Here is a 16,638-nt window from a genome sequence, read left to right on the forward strand (position 1 = left end):
TGATAATTCCTGTAATCCCAGCTCCAGGAGGGCTGACTCAGAAGGATCTCTGGAGTTGGCCAGATTCTTGAGGTCTCAAGTCCCCGTGAGAAATTCTGTCTAGGGCAACAAGGCAGTGGGCTAACTAAGGCTGACATCTGAAGTTGGCATCTGGCTTCTACACACATGCATACACGTGTGCCCTCACACCTGTAGGCATAAACAGAGACTCCATACATGTATACATAAGTCTGCATATGACCCTGTGTGAACACACACATGTGCACAAACACATGTGCACATGCACGCGTGCACACACACACACACACACACATATTCACACATTGCATTGACGGTGCAGGTGCCTGATTTCCTGTGATCACTGGGTTTAACCATCATTTGGACACAATCTAGAATCACCTTCGAAGAGGGCCTCAGTGAGGGACTGGCTTGTAGGCATTTAAATGTGAGCATCTTGCTTACTGTTGTGGGTGGCATTATTCCCTGGGTTTGGGTCCCAGACTGTATAAATTGGAAATGGGGTGCTGGACACAGTCAAGGTGCCCATATCCCATGCTCTCTGCTCTCGAGTATGCAGGTCATATGACTGGCTGCTTTAAGTCCCTGTCCCCTTGACTTCCCCATTGTGATGGACTGTAACCGACAGCTGTAAGCTAAAATAACCCTTTCTCCCTTCATAGATTATTTATGCTAGGGTGTTTTATCAGCATCAGGAACGAAACTAAGACAGCCCCATCTATTAAAATAACCCTACAGAATGTGAGTGCCACTTTCCCCATCTGTCAGGTCTGAGAGATTGAGAACCAGGAGGTATAAATAACCAGTTCAAACTCATCTCCCACGCTTATCATTCCAAAGAAGGGCAAAGGCCTCCGTGTACTTTTTATTTCCTGCTGGTCCTTGACCCCAGGAGGCTTGTTTTCTAGCCCTGCATGTCTCTAAGGGCTGCAGGAGCCTGAGCTCTGTCTGTTCTTTTGAGACTGGGTCTCAGGTATCCCAGGGAAGCATTGGACTTACTGTGTATCCAAGAGTGACCTTGAACTTAGCACCCTCCTGCCTTCACCTCCTGCATTTTGAGAGATAATGGATCTGCTTTACCACGCACTGTTTGTTTGGTCCTGAGTTTGGAACCCAGCCAAGGGCTTCCTGTAATGCTAGGTGGGTCCTGTACCAACTGAGTTAAATCTTCAACCCCAAGCTGTATCCTTGGGAATCTTCTGATTTAGGGGCTGAGTTAGTCAGCCCCGGTGGTTTCCCAGTCAGGGTCCTATTAGAACAGTGAGAGATGGCTGTGAGGTGTCATTAGAGACTTGAAGGCAGGTGCTGGTTAAACAGACCACCGTGGCTTGTCTCCTCCGGGGTTCACATTCTAGAAGCTGGGTCTCCAATGCAAACACATCAAAGACAGCATACCTTCAATGGGTCAGAGGTGATTAGCATAGAAAGACCTGTGATGGTTTGTGTATGCTTGGCCCAGGGAGTGGCACTATTAGAGGGTATGGCCCTGATGGAGTGAGCTTTAAGACCCTCATCCTAGCTGCCTGGAAGTCAGTCTTCTCCTAGCAGCCTTCAGATGAAGATGTAGAACTCTCAGCCCCTCCTGCACCATGCCTGCCTGGATGCTGCCATGTTCCCACCATGATGATAAGGGACTGAACCTCTGAACCTGTAAGACAGCCCAATTAAATGTCCTTATAAGAGTTGCCTTGGTCATGGTATCTTCTCATAGCAGTAAAATCCTAAATAAGACAAGACCCCATTCAGGAAATGGGTGAGTGGCTATCTCATGTATGTGTCCCAGGGGTCACACAACTGGATTAATTATCATAATGGTGGAATGGCCACTGTGGACTGAGGCCGCAACCTGTATTCAGTCCCTTCTGAACAGCTGACTCCCTTTCCATTCTTCTCCCCTGAGCGGACCGGGTCAGACAGATCTCACCAGACACCATACTGTGAGGGCTTCCAGCCGACACTGGGAACCAAACAAAACCTCTTTTCTTGATAAAGCATCCAGTTGTAGGCATTGTGTTATAGCAACAGAAAGGAGACCAAGGTAACAGTGATGATGGGGGAATCAGAGCAATGATATCAGGCTGCAGCCTCGTGAGGCTGCTGGGATACAGAAAGGGGGGTGATGGTGAGTCTAGGGTCTTGCCCAGCAGGGGCAGGGCCCGCAGAGGAGACACAGCTACCAGAGAGAGGGGACATATTTCTATCTCCACCAGGACACCCAGTTGTCTGAGACATCCTCATAGGAGTTAGCAAAGGGGTTTGATTCTGAAAGCAAAGGGGTCCAAGACTGTCACAGATGTAAATAGACCTCTATCAATCTCTCTCTCACCAGCTTGTCTTCTGCCTCCCTCCTCCTCCTGCCCCCCTTCCCGCCACTACTTCTTCCTAATTGCTAACAACACAGGCACCAGGACTCTTGGCTGAGACTCCTCATCAGAGCTGCCTTCTCTCCCCAGCGGAGAGACAAATGAAGCTGCAATTTTGGTGCGACTTTGATTTCAAAATTGGATCCTGTCCCGCAATAGTACACCTCAGATCCTCGGCCCTCTCTCCCTTCAGGACGCCACTTTGTCCCCTCCTGTCGGCAGACAGATGGGAGCCCAGCAGAAGAAACCTGAAGACACAGGGATGAAATTGCACGGGGAGGGGCTTCTTTCTAGGGTAGTGAATTATTCAGGCGTTCTAATGGCTTACCCAGCGCCAGGCGAGCCTCCTGCCCGGCGAGCGCTGTCCGCAGTGCTGAAGACGGCTGCAACTACCTGGCTCTGTTGGATGGCCGGGGGAGCTGTCCTTAGAAGTTCAGGAGGACAAAGAGGGCAGCTGTAAATCAGATAGTTCTGGGAGGAAGGAAGGGAAGAGATGAAGGGATGAGGAGAGAAGGAACCTGGTTTGCTCCGCTGAGGGGATGCTCTCCCAGAGACTCCAGGCTTTGATTGTCTTGTGAGTTCTTTAGCCTAGTGCTTGCTGCTGGCTGGAGTGAGGCCTGCAGACCTTTCACAGAACCTTAGTATAGACTCGTAGCCACATGGTGCCTCTTTACAGAAATGCCTTGGAGCCGAATACCTGGTGAGGAAGATGAGGTGTTACCTGATAAAGCAGCTTCACGTTGCACAGAGGCTGCCCTACTGTTGACTTGAACGAGTTTTGCTTGCAAGCCAAGTGGTAGATCCTAGGTTCATGATAATGAAAACGAAGCCTGATCAGGCAGAGAGGGTCCTGCTCCTGAGCGGGAGCATCAACGTTGAAGAGTTGTTCAACAGTGACAGCTGCCCTCCCCACGCTGCTGACTGCATGGGGCTGTTCGATCTTTCCCAGCCCCAGTTTCCTTTTCTGTAGATTATAAATAAAAACGATTCCAGGGCATGTGAGATGGCTCAGTGGGCAAAAGGCATAGCAGCCAAGACTGTTGGCCCTGGGTTTGATCCCTGGTACCCACGCTGGAAGGACAGAAGCAACTCGTGGAGGTTGTTTTTGTTCATCCACATACACGCCGTGTTTGACATCTGTGCGCACGCGTGCACACACACACACACACACACACACACTAATTAACAGAGAAAGAAAATAATTTCCACGTGTGCAGCCCCTTTGTAAGTGGCTTAGCAATGTCTATATGATAGCCAGGGCCAACAAGCTGGGCTCAGCACCCCATATAATGAAACAAACCCCAGAGAAAGATTCTCTCTCCAGATGACAGTCTGCATTTGTCACTGTCACCCTGCCCCAATCTATCCTTAGAAATCAGAAAGATCGGGTCAGCATGGGGACAAGAGTGAAGGGTGCTTGAAAGTTGAGCTGCCTGGGCTATCGCAGATCTTTCTTTGCTCTTGTTTAATGCAGAGATAACAACAAATTCAATTGCCAACAGCTCCGCTGGAAAAAAAAAATCAATGCTCAGGGCGTTCAGTCGGACAAAACACCTGCCTGACTCACCTCCCACTAAAGTCTATAAAGGCTCTCTCCCCCTGTCTTTGTCTCTTTGTGTCTGTCTGTCTCTCTTTCTCTGTCTGTCTCTGTCTCTTTGTCTCTGTCTCTTTGTCTCTGTCTCTGTCTCTGTCGCTCTGTCTCTGTCTGTGTCTTTGTCAGTCTGTGTCTGTCTCTGTGTCTGTGTCTGTCTGTCTGTCTTCTGTGTCTCTGTCTCTGTGTCTCTGTCTCTCTCTGTTTCTCTGTCTCTGTCTCTCTCTGTCTCTGTCTCTCTCTGTTTCTCTGTCTCTGTCTCTCTCTGTCTCTCTCTCTCTCTCTCTGTCTCTGTCTCTGTCTCTGTCTCTGTCTCTGTCTCTGTCTCTGTCTCTCTCTCTCTCTCTCTCTCTCTCTCTGTAGGCCAGTAATCAGTTCAAATTTAAAGCATTACACATCCACACACACAGACACACTCAGGTAACACACCTGTTTGCGAATACATGTGTATATATGTTTATAACAGTTCACATACTAGAAGGTAAAAAAGTAACTAGGAGCTAAATTCAGTCCCCTTTATTGACTTGTAAGTTAATTTACTCGCTGCAAGGGCATCGAACAGTGACCATTATCAACTGTAAGGCAGAAAGCTGTGTCAATGTGGGTCAGACGATTGTTTGTCACCTTTGCCTTTGAAGTCACTCAGGACAAAGGTATAAACACACAGTGGTCCTTGAGACAGCAATGGGGAGACACATCTACCTCCGGTCAGTACTGGTGTCTACCCTAGGTCCTTTTAAGACACTCCAGGACAGGGAGAGGGTGGGAAGGGCGTGAGGGGAGAGAGGAGTCAGTGCAGAGCTGTGGAAACAAAGATGGTAAGAAGACCTGAAGCTGGGTCTCCGGGGTGAGGCTGTGTCCTGTGAGTGGAGAAGCCAGGATCCTCAAGTGTCCAGTCTCTGAAAGAGATTTGCCTCTTTCTGAAAAGTGGGGTGGGAATATTTTCCTCTAGAATTTTTAGCTTTCTTCCAAAAGCCCTGAGACGTCCTAGTATCATGGGAGAGCATCCTCTTCTCTCCGCCCTCCCTCCTCATCTCCTGTGTCTTTTTCTTATGTATCCCAGGCTGACCCCAAACCCACTGTGTGGCTGAGGCTCTCCTTGAACTCCCGACCCTCCTACCTCTACCTCATACTGAGACTGCAGACAGATGCCACAATGTCTTCCTACTTCCCATGTCCAGCAGTTCTAGGACCGTCCACCAGCCTTCACCTTGACTTTGGTTGAAGTTTTATATCAGGATCAGGGGTGTGGGTTTGAAACTTGTCACTCTGGATGATTGTCACATTGGATGACCAGAATCATCTTTGACTTTCATTTCTCTTGGGTCCTGTGCATCCTACCTTAGCCCCACCCTGTCTACATAGAGTGTGGCAATGGAGGGGTCCGTCACTATGGCTCCATCAAGGGCTCTTGAACCTGGGATTTCTTTCTTTTCTTCCCTTTCTCTCTCTCTTCCCCTCCACCCTTCCCTTTCTTTCATTAGCTTATATCAATTGTTTATGGTGTGTGTGTGTGTGTGTGTGTGTGTGTGTGTGTGTGTGTGTGTGTGTGTGTGTGTGTGTGTGTGTGTGTGTGTGTGTGTGTGTATATGTGTGTGTGTGTTGTGTTGGGTGTGTGTGTGTGTTGTGTGTGTGGTATGTGTGATGTGTGTGTGATATGTGGTTTGTTATGTGGTGTGTGTGTGTGTGTGTGTGTGTGTGTGATGTGTGGTATGGTGTGTGTGTGGTGTGTGTATATGTGTGTGTGTGTGTGAGCACACATGAGAGCAGGTACCCACAGATTCAGATGAGAGTGCCTGATCCCCTGAAACTAGAATTACAAGTGGTTGTGAGTCACCTGATGTGAGTGCTGGGAACCAAACTCAGGCCCTCTGCTGCAAGAGCAGTGGCTGAGCTCTCTCCTGTCCCACATGGAGACTTCCTAATGATGTCTACACACACACACACACACACACACACACACATATCTGTAATTTGATCATATTCCCATCAATACCCCCCTCCCTTCTCTTCACAGAGGATGTGAAACATCCACCCAGGTATTTCCTGGCCATCTCTGATCCCTCCTTTGCAGAGTGTCCATTCAGTTCTGGTGTTAATTAAAGCACCTGTTCTTTTTCTTTTTTTGTAGTCATTAGTTTCTGTTTCTATATACCTTGAATATGATAAGCCCTGCCAGATACATTGCTTGCAAAGACCTCCCCACCCTGTGAGTTGTCTCTGCTGCCTATCAATTCTTCCCCTTGTGGGACAGAAGCCTTTAAGCCCCACACAGTGTCGTTTGTCAGTTCTTTCTATTGTCTGCTGAGCCTCTGGGGCCCATTCAGAAATGTCTGGGTCTGGAGGTGTCTTCCCTCTGTTTCATACCTGTAGTCTCAGGCTTTTGCTCCAGTTGCTTTTTGCACGAAGTGAGAGGGGATCTTGGGAGACCCCAGGTTCTCCTGCAGGTCCTCCTCCCCCTCCCCTCCTGCCCCTCCTGCCCCTCCCCCTCTCTTCCTCCTGCTTTCTTCTTTGTCTTCCCCCTTGCCCCTCTTCTTCCCCTCTTCTTCCTCCTCTTTCTCTCTTTCTCTTCTTAGATGAGGTCTTACATTGCATCCCAAACTGTCTAGAGATCACTATGTATCCCAGGCTGGTCTCCAACTCATGGCAATTCTATCAGCCTCCTACAAGCTGGAATGGCGGTATGAGCCATCACCTCTGGTCTTCCCGGCATGGCTTTCTGCCTGGGTATAGAAGCCCCAGGGGCTTGGCCTTTTCTCTCCTCTCCGACTTTAACCTCACCGGCTTCCAGCACCTCTCTCAGCTCCAGCCCCAAGTGTCTTTATCCTCCCTTTCTTCCCCTCCCCACTAACGTGGGAAATCTAGGGGTGCATGCCGTGTTCTTATCTGCTGAATTTTGACCTCCCTCATCTATAGACAAAGATTAGGGATGAACTTTCCTTCGATGACTGGCTCTGTTCTTGGTGTGTGTCCTAACTAAAAAAAAATCCATCGGTCCTGGAGGCTTGCCAAACACTATTCCATTTTCAGACTCGATTTGAAAAGGTTAACCATTTTGAAAGAGGAAAAGAAAAATAGAGTGTGTGCATTCCAGGGTAAACAAATTAATCCTTCTTTAAAGATTGGAGACACGGCCTACCGAAATAACGCAGGCCAATCTCAAAAGCGTGTCAACAAAAGAACAAGTGGTAGCTAGCTCGAGGGGAAATCGATTTGAAGGAAAAAAAAAAAAAAAAAAAAAAAGAAACAAACCACATGAATCTTTAAACTGAGTTCTGATTTCTAGATCCAGCCACAAGCCTGATTCTGGTCTTTGACTCTGACCTTGATGTTCATTCCCTGGCTCAGTTTGGTATGATCTTGGGGGACAGACAGAGGCCTCCCTAGTTGGTCAAGTGCTAGGTGATAGGACATTGTAATCGATCCCCTTTCCCTCTTGCCCCACATACAGCACCTCCCTCTATGAGGCCCGTGCTGCCACAACCCCGGTCAATAGCTGTTCAAATGGAAGCTCGGAGCCCCACATGCTCACAAGAACAACTGAAGCTGTAACCCTGGGCTAGGGTGGTTCAACTCAAACTCATTAGTCTCCATTGTCCCCCCTGACCCCATGGGCAGTGTGTCTGTCCCCTGCAGAGAAGACAGCTGAGTTGCATGGCGTGGCACACAGATGACATTCAGAGGAGTATAGCCCTGGGCAGGTGGCTACTTTCCTTCCTAATGATGGGTTAGCTGTGCACCTCTATTAGGGGACTTACTGTCTTTGCTGCTCTCTCACCCCTCTCACAATCCTTACCAGCAGCCTTTGCAGTTCCATGTCCAATCCTTTGGCCCCGTTTTTGTAGTAACCCTGAGATTAATAGTAACAATGGCATTCTTAATGATTTTTTTTTTTTAAAGAAAGGACACTGGAGGGCACCTATGAAAAGTCTATAACCATCCTCATAGTTAACAATAGACACACAAAAACTTTGCCCCAAACACAAGAACAAGCCTGTTGTTTCCTTCGGCCATGCCCAGGGCCATAGTATTTCAAGGTCTTCCCTGTGGCAACACAATAAAGAGAGAGACCTACGGTTGTGAAGAAAGAGAAGACTGAAGTTTTGTTTCCAGGAGGTATGATCATGAGTGTAGATATTCCTAGCTGGAGACTAGAACTCATGACATTTGCGGGGTTAAAGGAAGAAAGGTGATATAAACACTTTAATTGTACTGTCGTTTACTGTCAGTAAGTAGTCTAGAGAGTCGGTTTGGCTTAGTCTATGGGGAGAATGAAGTGTGTGTGTGTGTGTGTGTGTGTGTGTGTGTGTGTGTGTGTGTGTGTGTAGAGGTGAGCGTGGCTTAGCCTGTGGGGAATTGAGCATAGCTTAGCCTTGGGAGGTGGGCGTGGCTTAGCCTGTGGGAGGTGGGTATGCTCAGCTCTGAGGCTGTCCTAGGTATTAGTATGTGTCTCTATCTGGAGACGGTCAGTAGAGCTGGGAGAATGCTTGCCAGGACTAGAGGGGTGATGCCAGTTCTGGACTGTAGAGTGACAGAAAGCACAAAGTGTGGTTAGCTGAATGAGTTCTGATGTCCTTTTCAGTCTCAAAGGACTGACTGGCCTGTGGCTCCAGGCCATAAACCAGAGAATAATGGAATTCAGGGAAGAAGGACTGTGGCGTTAGAAGCAAGGAGAGTCAGCGAACAAGAGCCAGTTCCCATTAATTATTTTGACAGTGTCCACTCAGAAATGCACAGCAGGCCCATATCCCTGCAGCCGACGCTGCGGCTCATTTCTTAGTGGCAGAGCAGATGCTGTTGGCCAGAGCCAACGGAGCCTTTGCCCCGCCTTCTGTTTGGGCAGGAAGAGCAAAGCCTTAGGGAGGGAGGGGACACCACCTGGGGTGAATGCTGGAGCCTGGTCAGGCTCAGCCACCTCATGAATACCAACTAAGCTTCCTGGGTGTATGGAAAAGTTTGGAGGTCAAGAGCAGTTGTGGGATGCAGATGCAGTGCCTGGACTCCGTGCTTCTGGCTTGGTTTCCTTCCCACCTCAGAAGCAAAACTCACAGGTCCCTGAGACCAGAATCTTGGAATCCGGTGCTACCCTGGGTAGGATACTTTGTTTTGCTGGGAGTTTCAAAAACACAAGTGACCACCAGCTCTTGGGTGGTCTGACCTGAGGACCACCACCTCTACTGGATCTTTGGAGAGGCAAAAAGCCACTTGCTACACTGAGAGACTGTCAGGTACATTTTGCAACAATTCTATCTTTTCAGAGACTTCTCAAGTCTTAAGGGAAGGAACTGTCGAATCCAGAATATTTCACATCAGTGTAGGGTTGAATGGTATAACTCAAAGTCACAACCCCTTTAGATGGGTGGACTCTGTCTTACATTCAGTCCCAGCCAGGCTGGTCCCTGCCTAGTTTCTGAGATCAGGTGTGATTGAAGACAGTCACACAGATAGGGACAGGGATAGGAGGGGATAGGTAGACTTGTTATAAAAGCACCTACTGGGAGAGGCTGATGGTATTGTGAGAGGAAGATTCTTCTCCTTGTATGTCTTTTGTCTTTTTGAAAATTTTTTGAGATTTTATTTTATGTGTATGAGTGTTTGCCTGAGTGTATGTCTGTGCACCACCTGCATGCAATGCCATCTGAGGGCAGAAGAGGGCGTCAGATCCTTTGGAATTGGGGTTATAGTCATGAGTGAGCCACCATGAAGGTGCTGGGAATTAAACCTGGGTCTTCTGCAGCAGCAGGCTCTGTCCTTAACCTCTGAGACATCTCTCCAGCCATGTGTTTTTATCTTGAGTACTGTTACTAATCCCAGAACCCAGGCCAGTGCCTAACCATTCCACATGTCAACCAGTTAAAAGGGAGGAGGGGACGGGTAGACTTATTTCTTCTCTTAAAGGGCTTGACCTGGGTATTGGCTGTATCACAAATGCTTACATCACAATGGCAGGGATTAGTCACCTGACTGTGTTTATCTGCAAGGGACTCTGGGAAATGTAGTCTTTTGTCCAGCTGGCCATTTGTGGTTGTTTGAATCAGAATGGCCCTCATAAGCTCATATATTTGAGTGTTTGGTCCCCAGTTGGTAGACTGAAAAGGATTAGGAGGTGTGGCCTTGTTGGAGGAGATGTGTCACTGGGGTTGGGGTTCCAAAAACCTCTGCCAGGTGCTCCCTCCTCTCTCTCTCCACTGAGACTGTCATGGACTAACCTTCTGAAGCAAGAAGCAAGCTCTCAATTGAATGTCTTCCTTTATAAGTTGCCTTGGTCATGGTGTCTTCTCACAGTAATAGAACAGTAACAGAGACACGCATGCCCTACTGAACAGATGATTCCTAAAGGAGGGAAATAGTTTGTGTATGGCACCTAGAACAGGGTGCAAGCAGTATAAGTCTGTGGTTCACTTAAAGTTTTGTTTGTAGCCACAACAATGAAAGATACAACAGAGGGTGAGCTATAAACATGAAAAACCGTACATAAAGAGGAGAACTCAATTGCATGCACACCATAATTGATCTTCTTTGAGAACTGTGGGAGCTGAGGGATGGCTACTCATCCGTCAACCCATCCATCCATCCATCCATCCACCCACCCACCTATTTATCTGTGCATTCATTTATCATCCATCCATGTCTATCTGTTCACCTATCCACCCATCTAGCCATTTATTCATCCACTTATCCACACACCTATCTATCTCTGAACTCATTTATCCATCTATCCAACCATCCATCCTTCTATTCACCCATTCATCTTTCCATTTATCCATCCAACCATCCATCTGTCTACTCACCCATCCATCTTTCCATCTATCCATCCAATCATCCATCCATTCACTCACCCACCTATCTATGTTCTCATCTATCTATCTATCTATCTATCTATCTATCTATCTATCTATCTATCTATCTATCTTTCCATCCACCCACCCATCCATCCATTTATCAGTCCATTTATCCATCCATCTATTCATTCATCCACCTAACTCTCTATGCACTCATCTATTCATCCATCTATCCATCCATCCATCCATCCATCCATCCACCCACCCATCTATCCACCCATTCACCCACCTGTCCATCCACTTTTCAACCTGTGTGAGCTGAAACTGTCTTAGCTGGTTGAAGAAGGACAAATATAATCCTTAATCTCTTGGAAGTTTTGTTTAGTGGGAGAAACAGATGCATTTATGAGTGTCTTGACAGCCTCTATAAGTGTTTTGAAGCCCACTATGGCAGGAACAGAGGGGCATCCCTGGAAACCAGAAAGTCCATTTGGAGCCTCTCCCTCTTCCTTTGGTTGGGACCAATGAAATCCAGCTGCAGAGAGCTCTCCCTTGGGTCATATGGTTGATTGTTCTGTGGAGTTTGTGTGCCCTAGGAAGGCCCCTCCACCAATGACTGCTAAAAGCTGAGGTACAAACACCCCTCATTGGAAATACGAGTCAGGGCTCTCATGCCACTTCTTCTCATGCCTGGCTGCTCCTGGAGGAAGAGTGTTAAATAAAGTTCCCTCCCCTGTCTACTTTTCCCTATCTGCCTGAACTTGCTGCATGACCTCCTGTGATAGCATGGGGGTGGCATAGTCACCCAAGGATTCACATGGAAGGTGGTGCTCAATGAGGTGGTGGAGTTTAAAAGACAGGAAGCCTAGTGGAAGCCATTGGGAGAGCTGGCCTCCAAACCCATTGAGGTCTATCTCTTTACATCTGCTGGTTCGTCTCCCCACTACAAAAGGAGCTAGTCTGGCTGGTTTCCTCTTTGGAAATGGAGTCTCTGGTTCTCATATGTATTTTTGTTACAATACTACACACTGTTAGGCTGTTCCAAGAGGCTGCCCTATCTTGGACTTTGAACCTCCAGAATCATTTTTTTTTTCTTGATATAAGGACCCAGCATTGTGTTACAGTAACGGGAAGTGGGCCAATATATCTTCCAGATAAGTCTTTCTGCCCAGATTTTTTTTTCTTGTTTGTTTGTTATTGAGATAGGGTTTCTTTGTAGCTCTGACCGTCCTGGAACTCAGTGGCCGGCTTCGAACTCACAGAGATCCACCTGCCTCTGTCTCCCAGTCGCTGAGATGAAAAGCGTGTGCCACTGCTGCCCTGCTATACCCAAGTCTTAATCTTTGACTCAGGCAGGCAGTAAAGGCTTCAGGGAGTGGCTTCCACACAGACTTGAATGATGGGGTAGAGGCTCTCTGGGTTTCCCACTCGTGTCCCTTCTGTTCCAAGAAGAGCAGGCGGGCTTCAGAAGGGAAGGGTCTGAGATGTCTGAGGAGAATAAAGATGGCCAGCGTGGCTGAAGGAGTCAGTGAGGAAGGCTGTGGCCACGGGACACGGAGGCTTCTTGGTTAATCTTGCATTTTCTTTTCTTTTTCTTTCTTTTTTTTCGGAGCTGAGGACCGAACCCAGGGCCTTGCGCTTTCTAGGCAAGCGCTCTACCACTGAGCTAAATCCCCACCCCCTTGCATTTTCAATAGCAGAAAAGTTTCACAGTCTGTTAGAAGTTCCCGGTGGGGTGAGAGAGGGTTGGAGTCTGGAAAGGTCATCTAAGCCTGGAATTTGAGCAGAGTGATGCCCAGCTGCTGCACATTGATGTGGAGGCCTCGGGGAGATCATTTATGAAGGTGCGGCTGGAGGGCGGAGGGAACCTGTACCTCGGAGAAGTCGCTAAAAATATAAAAATGAAACTGGCCTTAAGTCCCTTCTTTGCCTCCTGGTGGTTGTGCTATCCGCCTCGGGTGAGATAATTAGCACACTTGTTACTTTTTTTTTGTCAATTGGACACAAGCTAGGGTCATCTAGAAAGAGGAAACTTATGCTGAGAAAATGCCTCCAACAGATTGGCCCATGGGCACTTGTTGGGAGGGCCCAGCCCACTGTGGGCGGAGCTACCCCCTTGGCTGCATGGGATCCATTAGAAAGGTCACCAAACAGGAGCCTGGAGAGTAAGCCGGTGGGCATGGCTTCTTCTTCCGTGGCTTCTGCTTCAGTTCTTGACTCCAGGTTTCTCCTCTGTTCTCCCTCAGGAATGGACTGTGACCTGGGAACTGTAAGAGAAAATAAGCCTTTTCTTCCCCACGTTGGTTTTGGTCACAGTGTTTACCACAGCAACAGAAAACAAACCAGGGCAGTTAGCTTTTCTGGAGTGTTCTTTCTTCCTCTTATCCATCTCTCTTCCTGCTTCCCTCCTCTCCCTGTCTTACCTCTCACCCCCTTTTATTTATTTTTTTTCCTTTCCTTTTCTTTTCTTTTTCTTTCTTTTTTTCGGTGCTGAGGACCGAACCCAGGGCCTCGCGCTTGCTAGTCAAGCGCTCTACCACTGAGCTCAATCCCTAACCCCTACCCCCTTTTATTTTGAGACCAGGTCTCACTCAGCTGCTGCCCTTGTTGAGTATGAAAATGTTGGATGTTTGTTTCCAAGCCGGTGGTGCTATTTTGGAAGTGTCTGGAGCCTTTATGAGGTAAGGGCTAGTTCAAGCGAGTCACTGGGCAGATGCTTGGGGCCCTCTCATGCCTGTCCGTTGTCCAACTTGCTCCACGTTTCCCGTTCACCACGAGGTTAAATGTTAGCTTCTGCCATCTGCTCCAGCTTCTGAGGCGTGTGAGACAACATAACTCTGAACAAAACCTTCCTCCCTGCTGGTGTCAATGCCACAGTGGTCCAGACTGGTCTTCAACACTAGGTCCTCTTGCCTTTGGCTTCCTAGCTGCTGCCTATAGGGAGATCCAGGTTGAAAGCCACACCATGAGGACCACAGGCTGCGCCCCCAACCCAGCCCTGTACTCCCTACATACCATCAGCTCCAACACCCTGTCTCTGGCTTTGTACATCAACTCAGGGACCTCCTGCTCTTCCCTTCTCCCACTTCTTCTATAGTAGGTCCTGTTAGGCTCAAAGGTTACAGGCTGATCAGGCCATGCACACCTGCTGCAGCCCCTTACAGCTGATGTGAAGGAAATAACAAGGTCTCACCCAAAGAGCTTGCCTATGAGTCTCCAACAGATTCCCCAGGTGCCCATGTTTCAGATCAGCAAGAGCCATTCTCATTTTCCTCATGAGAGATTGTAGACCTCAGGACATCAAAGAGCTACGGGCAGTGTCACATACCAAATCTGTACAATGGGTATACTTGAACTAAATGTGCTGCTCCTCCCTTTCATTCTGGGAATGGTACTCCCTCCTGGAAAGCAGGATCCTGCCCGGCTGCTGCCCGGGGGTCAGAGACAGTCTCATACAGGCTGAGCTGTGAACTAGTCATCAACCATGAGACATGGAACCTCTCCCTTTGAACAAGACCGAACAGAAGTGAACCACTACTCTGCCTCATGGACCTGAACTCCCATCAGAGCCCCTACCCTGATGTCTGTCTGTCCATCTGTCTGTCTCTCTGTCCATGGTGTTAGTAACTCTTCTCAGGAATGTCTTACCCCATAGGTCCCAGTGTCCCCCTAGATACCAAAGCCTGAACACTTCCAGGTAGTTTTACCCCCTCGACCCCCCAACCCTTCCCACTTTATGGGCAAGAAAACTGAGGTCCTAGAAGACAGGTCACCAGTTCAAGGTCATGTGTTGAGCCACAGAGCAGGGATTTCAACCAATCAGAGCTGTCTGATTTCAAAGCCCCTGGTTTTACCCAGAGTGGCATCCAGAGTAAACGAAGATGTACGGGTATGGCCCGGCTCAGCCTGGCCTGTCATCAGCAGTTAATAAAGTATAGCAATTATGACATTCACCTTGGGTATTTGCAGTCCCAGAATGTGACCCGGTCCTTGGGGACAGGTGCATAGCAAAGAGAGGTTTTATATAACCAAGAAGACGGTGCTGATCCTACCGATCCTACCTTCACTTGCCTTGCCTTTCCTGGCAGGGAGGGGGCATATCAGGTTGGTGATACGGCCCTGCGGAGTCCGGACCCTCAAGGTGTGTGGTTACGTCTTCAGAACTATTAGGTGGGGAAGTGGGACTGGCATCAGAAATATGACTTTGGAGATGGCGACTTGCCCTTAAAGTGATGTGAGGGAATGAGGTGGGCAGGAATAGATTAGAAGTGTGTGTGGTGAATGACTGCCCACTTGGCATGTGTGGGGAGAGGCTGTGGGCCCATCAGCCTGTTCTTAACAGATGCTACCCTGTGCCGGGCACTGTGCCCTTTGCTGGTGATTCGAGGGTGGATCCCGAGGCACAGTCTTTAGAGAGAGTATGTAGTGACGAGCACACCATTCAGGCCAACCCCCAGGAGCACAGAGAAGATGGCCAGCAGAATCTGGACAGAGGCTCAAAGCTCACAGTAGCACTGAGGGATGACTCTCCTCCCTATTTTGCTGAAGGGGAAACTGAGGCACAGCTTGTGCAGTCATGCGTGGGCACTGCATGTATACATACATAAACTCACACAGGCACACATGCCATGGATTTTTTTTTAACCATAACAAGAAAAGAACCTTGTTTAAGTCGTGTGTGTGTGTGTGTGTGTGTGTGTGTTGGCACATACCTGTTATCCCAGCAGTCAGTTTGAGACAGGAGAGTGGAGAGTTAACTGCCAGCTTGGGTGACACATTGAGACCCTGTCTCATAGTTGTCACTTAAGGGCTGGTGACACCGAGGCTGCCTGCTGCCAAGCCTGCTGATGACATAAGTTTGATCCCTGGGACTCACATGGTAGAAGGAGAGAACTTCCACAAGTTATCATGTGATCTACACACACACACACACACACACACACACACACACACAACATACACACACACACACACACACACACACACACACACACACACACCACAACAACACACACACACACACAACATACACACACAACAACATACACACACAACATACACATCACATACACCACACACAACATACACACACACACCACACACACACACACACACCACACACACACACACACACACCACACACAACACACACACACACACACACACACACACACACACACACACACACACACACACACAACATGCACACACACCATACACACACACACACACATACACACACACACACCACACACACACACACACCACACACAACATACACACACACACACCACACACAACACACACACACATCACACACACACACGCACACACACACGCACACACACACACACACACGCACACACACACACACACACGCACACACACACGCATGCACAGATGTAAACAAAACAAACCCCTTCAAAATCCCACCGTTCTGCCAGGTGTGGAGGTGCGTCCTTGTAATCCCAGCACTCGAAGGGCAGAGGCAGGAGGATTGCTGTGAAACCTGGGCCAGTTGGTGTGCATGGTGAGTTCCGGGGCTACGCAGTGAGAATTGTGTCAAAAAGCAAAAGTATTATCAAACAGGCAAACACAGTGCACCGCTCCAGGGCAGGATGGGAATTTGCATGCATGGGAATCTGGCACAATCTGTCCTAGATAAAAGTCGCCGCTCCCTCTGATCATCCCCGGCTGTCTCTGGTTTCCCTCCCCATCTCTGTTAAACTCTATCTTCAGGAATGGCTCTCAGTTGTAAAGGCTTGAGGTGACAGGAGGACAAGTCACATACTTAACCTCCTCCTCCTTCCTCCTCCGTTCTGGAATGTTCTATGATATGTGACATGAATTTATTTTTATGTGTTTGGTGTGTGGTGTCTATAAG

The sequence above is a fragment of the Rattus rattus genome, chromosome 16 (assembly GCF_011064425.1).
Source record: "Rattus rattus isolate New Zealand chromosome 16, Rrattus_CSIRO_v1, whole genome shotgun sequence".
Taxonomy (NCBI): Eukaryota; Metazoa; Chordata; class Mammalia; order Rodentia; family Muridae; genus Rattus; species Rattus rattus.